Raw genomic sequence first — 6,000 nt, 5'->3', positions numbered from 1 at the left:
CCCATCAAGAAAGGCATTTTTTAAAACCTTAGAATAAGATTACTGGGTTAGATACAAAATTGGTTAATGTCTTACAGGCTAATAAATAGTAAGTTTGGGGGTTATCTTTTCTATAGAACAGAAATAATCTTACTTATATTGGTAATGGACAAGAATCATTTGCATTGCTATTAGTTTTTTAATAAATCAACATCTACCTTTACAAAGTTGTATAATATCTGAACCAATAGTTCAAGGTACACAGTCCTAGAGAATTAGCTAATCCTTGCACGAATCAGCTACTGCACTGCACTACACAGCACCATGCTGAGAGGACATCCAGTAATGCCTTCCACCTACTTCCAAGTTTTTTGGTAATGTTTGAATAATTACCCAAGTTTGTGGGTCATTGTTCTTAAAAAGAATAATGTTATTTTATTATTAGTTAATAATAATAGTTAATATTTATTGAACACCAACTGTGGCAGGCATATGATTAGGCATATACATTATCTCATGTGCTTAATACTAAGAAGAAGGTGTTGCTATTAGCCCATTTTACAGATGAAACTGAAGCTTAGTGGAATTATCCTTCCCAAAATCACTCAGCTTATAAGTGATAGAGCAGAGATTATAACCCAGATCTGCCTGTTTGACTCCATATCTGTGCTCTTAGCCATTCATAGCATTTGTCACATAATAGTAAAATAGCCCATTTATTTGTCTATCTTCTCACTGAGTATGAGTTCCATAAGGGCAATGGTCAGGGTTTCTTGTTCATTGTCATTTTTCTTGCATCTACTGATATCAACACCTAATAAGCATTCAATATGTGTTTATTTAAATTAAATTGATCATGTAAAGGTAGAGAATCATGTTCCAATTCTAAATTTTTTTTTAGAAGAGATCTCACTGTGTTGCCCATGCTGGTGTGGAGTGGCTCTTCATAGGTGCAATTATAGCACATGATAGCCTGAAACTCCTGGGCTCAAGGGATCCTGCTACTTCAGCCTCTCGAGTAGCTGGGTCAACAAGTGCATACCACCACACCTAGCTCTGTCAGACTTCATTTTTAATTTGCCCTTTCATCCTCTTTTAGTAATTAAAAAGTAATTTAAAGTCCTTATTTTCACCTTTTTTTCATCAGTAAAAATGTTTAGTATAATGGTGGGTGTGAGGGTGAGAACCAATACATTCTTTATCCATTTATGAAGTTATTTATAAAATAAGTATTTGTTGAGTGCCTTATAAGTGCCAGGCATTTTACTAGGCATTGTGAGAATGGCTCCCTTTCTAAAATGTAGCTTTTCAAAGAGGAACTGTGTCTATCTCATTTAACTTATTTTATCTCCAGCACCTGGCAAAGAGCATAGGCCATACTGGGTACTTAATCAATAGTTGCTAAGTTAATGAATGCATAATTGCTGAATGAGGAATTATTGCAAACCCATAACATTTTCTTGGGATATTTCTTGAATGCGCCAATTAGCAAATATCAGTCTAGAATGTAGTTCTCCCAATAAAATGCCATCAGATATCTTTTTAAAATGTAAACGATCTGAATGTTTGTGTGCTCTCAAAACTCAAATGTTGAAACCTAATCGTGATGGAATTACAATGTGGGTGGAGCCATCATGAACGGGATTAGTGGCCATATAAAAAAAAAGCCCAACAGAGCTCCATCACCCCTTCTATCGTGTGAAGACACAGCAAAAAAGCACCATCAGGAATCAGGAAGAGGCCCTTCACTAAACACTGAATCTCTCAGCACATTGACCTTGGGCTTCCCAGACTCCAGAACTGTGAGAAATAAGTTTCTGTTGATTATAAGCCACTGAGCCTGTGGCATTTTGTCATAGCAGCCCAAATGGCCTAAGACCCTTATCCTTAATAAAACTTACTCTACTGGTTATTTCCTTGCTTGCTCAGAGATCCCTTCTCTTCCCTTCCCCTGCTCTGTTCTGTGTCTCAGGGGGCTGATCCTGGATACAGCATCTCCCAGGCTCCCTTGCCAACTGGCTTCAAGCTAGGTTTAGCTAATAGGTGGTCCTGGAGGGAGATAAGAGGGTGGGAAGAAGAGAGAAACCTCCACTCCCATCCCTTCTTCTCTTTCCTTCCCTCACTTGAGTAGTGGCTTGTTTCTTCTGTGGTTCTACCTCCTGCTCATCAATCATTCCCTGCTTTTGCATCATCAGCTCCTGCTGGGCAGTCCTGACTCCTAGGCTCTGATTTTGTATCTTTATTCCTTTAGCTGTAGAGTTGGTAGCAGCTTCCCACTGATTGTGTGATCTGGGTTGTTTTGTCATCCCATGGTAGGACTTTTAGCTCTTCCTATCTGTATATAGTTTGTTCTCCCTATTAAATTCCCTCTGTTGACCGATCTGCAATAAACCCTTGTTTTCCTGAATGGATCCTGATTTTCTGATCCAATGAATAGAGAACTAAAATATTCACATTGTTGTGTAAATATTGAGTGATGTGTTAGGCTCACTTATTTGCTAAGTAAATAGCTCCTGTACCACCAATTTGTTGGATTCATATTTATTCTCTGGTAGAATTTAAAGTTATCACATGTCATAGACCTTTAAGTTGCTCAGGACCTATTGAAACTATAAATATTAAATCATTAAAATAACAAGACTCTAATAATAGTAGCTATGGTTTATTCATCCATACAAGGTACCTGGCATTCTGCTCAACTCCTTATATACATTATCTCTCTTAATTCTCCAACAAACTGTGAGGTCAGTGTTTGTTCTAGTCAAGGTTCTTAGTGTCAAATAATAGACATCTACTCTGTATAGACCAGAAGAGTCTTGGTAGCTGAAGTAATTGAGACCAGAGGGTCTTCGTGGCTCATGGAATTAGCTAATGAGTGAGCCTAACATATTTCAGGCTGAAGAACCAGTCTTGGGGAAAACCTAAGAGAAGCCAGGCACAGCTAAGACCATGCCACAGGGATGATCTGCTAAGGATGCTATGGCCGGTGCCATAGCATTGGACACCACCACTGCAGGCTCTGTGAATCATCCCCACCTTCTTGTGGTGGTCAGCATCTAACAGAACATGCTTAGGTCCCATGCCCACACTGCAGCTGTCAGGGTTCTGGAAGACAGAATGTCTTTTCAGCTTCAGTAGTAAAGTATTAATGGGATTACCATATCATCCCCACTTTGGCTTCTATAATAAATGATAACAATGGGACTAACATTTGGGAAGCTGGACCACCAAAATGACAAATGGCCCCCACATCATTATCCCTATTTTACACCTGTAAAGATAAGGGCATATGCTTAGTAAAATAAGCTGGTCACAAAAAGACAAATACTGCATGATTCCATTTACCTGAGGTATTTAAAGTAGTCAGACTCTTACAATGTGTTACCTGCTTTGGAGCTTCACAGAAATGGAATCTTGCAGTATATATTCTTTTGTGTAAGCCTCCTTTCACTCAGACATAACATTTTTAAGATTCATCCATGTGGTTGCTTGTATCAGTAATTTAGTCCTATTAACTGGTTGGTAGTATTTCAATGTAAGAACATAAGGCAGTTTGTTGTATATTGTCTTATTAATGGACAGTTGGACTATTTCCAGTTTGTGGCTATCACGAAAAACTCTTCTATAAACATTCTTGTACAAGAGTTTTGTGAACTATGCTTCTTTTTCTCTTTGGTCAATACCTAGAAGTAGAATTACTGGGTCATTGGGAAGTATATGTTTAGTTTATAAGAAACTTTGAGATCATTTCCCAAAGTAGTTGCATCATTAAAAAAAGATAAGGGCATATGTATAGTGAGTTGTGAACTTGGCTATGAACCCTCTGGTCTGTTTGAATCCAAAGCCCACTCTCTTTCCACCATACTGCATTTCCTTTTTATATATAGTTACTTTGTGTCTTTATTGATTAGTTCTTTGAAAATTTTGATCTACATAATACCTGTAAGTTTTAAAAAGTCATTTTTAAAAATTCACAGGTATAATCACAGTAGCCTTCCTTTAAATAAAGAATTCAGGCCAGGTGCAGTGGCTCACACCTGTAATCCCAGCACTTTTAGAGGCCAAGGTAGGAGGATTGCTTGAGGCTAGGAGTTTGAGGCCAGCCTGGGCAACATAGCAAGACCCCATCTCTAAAAAAAAGAAGAAAAAGTAGCCAGGCATGGTGGCATGTGCCTTTAGTCCCAGCTACTCAGGAAGCTGAGGTGGGAGGATCACTTGAGCCCAGGAGTTTGAGGCTGCAGGGAACTATGATAGTGCCACTGCACTCCAGCCTGAGCCACAGAGCCAGACACTGTCTCCTAAAAAAAAATTTGAAAGAGAATTCAGTTTGAGCACTAAAATTTATTTGTATAATTATGTTATACTGTTGTACCCAGTTTTTCAGGGATTTGCTGATTATGTACATGTAGACGTTTCTGTAACATAAACAATGTCATGGCCTGGGATCCCTCTCAGGGAATTGGCCAGAAATGTTTATTATATGAAGCATAAACAGCCTCATATTTTAGTATAGTTAGCAGCATTCTATTCTTCTTGTTTTCTGGAAGGTGCTGCCACCCCAGTACCTGGTCCAAGCACCCTTCTAGAGTAATGGAATGTGATTACAAATATTTTGGGCATGTAGTTGGTTCAGTGTTGATATGCTTGCTGACATATTGTTATAGAAATTAGATAATTATATCAATAGGTAATACTTTGCATGTGACACTGTGTGTGACTATGTGTGTGTGTGTGTGTGTGTGTGTGTGTGTGTGTGTGTGTGTTTGTGTGTGTAGAAGTGCTGAAATGAGTTCTTCTGGTTTCTATTCTTGACCTGCCAAGTGAGTGAGTCACTGCCGAGTATCCCTCTGGTCAGTCATAAACCCTCAGTGCCCTACTATTAATATCATACCTTCCACTAGAATGCCCAGGAACTCATGCAAAAGCTACTATACAGGCATCTGAATGTTCAAGTTTCTCAATTTTTCATCCTGGAAAGGTAGTATAATTATTTAAGTCCCATACCACTTGGGGAAATGACACTTATCCAATTTTTCGTTTAAAAAAAAAGGCCTTAGAGGTCAGAAATTAGAGTAAAAACGTGTTTAAAATGAAAGTAAAATCCACGTACTTCAGCTAACTAAGAAAAGGGCTTAAAGAGAACAACTTAAAAAGTGAGGATTCCCCCACCCAGCATAGATAATTTTGACATACCATAGTGAGAGGCCTTTGTAAATCTATTCCTTTATATACTTTATATGAAAAGCTCCATTTGTTGTCATGACTTTCCCAAAAATGAATGAAAAGGAGAGGAGAAAATTATTTATTGTTCAGTATTAACAGCCTGTCTCCACTAAGGTATAGTTAGGAGGACACACAATGATAATAGTAGTATCATTGTATGGTAGTGTGAAATTATAGTACTAACATATAAATGAATACATTCTTATTGTAAAAGAAATAAGCCCTTTGAATATATACTGAATAAATCAGGAACATTTCCTAACTTGCCTCCTAAACAGTTAGGAGAGTATCTTTTTAGTCCATTTCTATGTATTTCATATATACAAAATACATATATACTATCTTTAGTGTAAACTCTCTCAGCATAAATCTTATCATCCCATAATCGTTGTTCTGAAACACATATTTTTATGTTGAACACTGTATCTAAAGAGTCACATTTCTTAATCTTTCCTTCACGTCTTCTGGATTTTGCATCTTATTTTAGAAGCTCTTCCCCACTCCATTGGGTATTCCATTTGATTTTAAATGTTCATCCATGAAAGCATTTAGGAAATGATTGATGGCCTGCTGGCCCAGAGGTGGGCTAAGGAGAGTGACTGTCTTGGTCAGGGGACCAAACCATTGCATCTTTGGCCTCCCATAGGTGCTCCTTTGAGCTTCAGCTCTCCTTAGCCCCTCCCACTTCCTGCCCAGGGTTGTCCTCACTGCTGCTTCTCACTCTCCTTTCTGCTTCTCAGGGGAAAACAGTCGTGTCCAGGTAAGTGGAAGGGGCCCATGGAGGGGTCAGGGAGGCAC

This window comes from Lemur catta, chromosome 6, assembly GCF_020740605.2.
Source record: "Lemur catta isolate mLemCat1 chromosome 6, mLemCat1.pri, whole genome shotgun sequence".
NCBI classification, from domain to species: Eukaryota; Metazoa; Chordata; class Mammalia; order Primates; family Lemuridae; genus Lemur; species Lemur catta.
The sequence above is the reverse complement of the archived record's forward strand: the minus strand, read 5'-3'. Positions refer to the sequence as shown.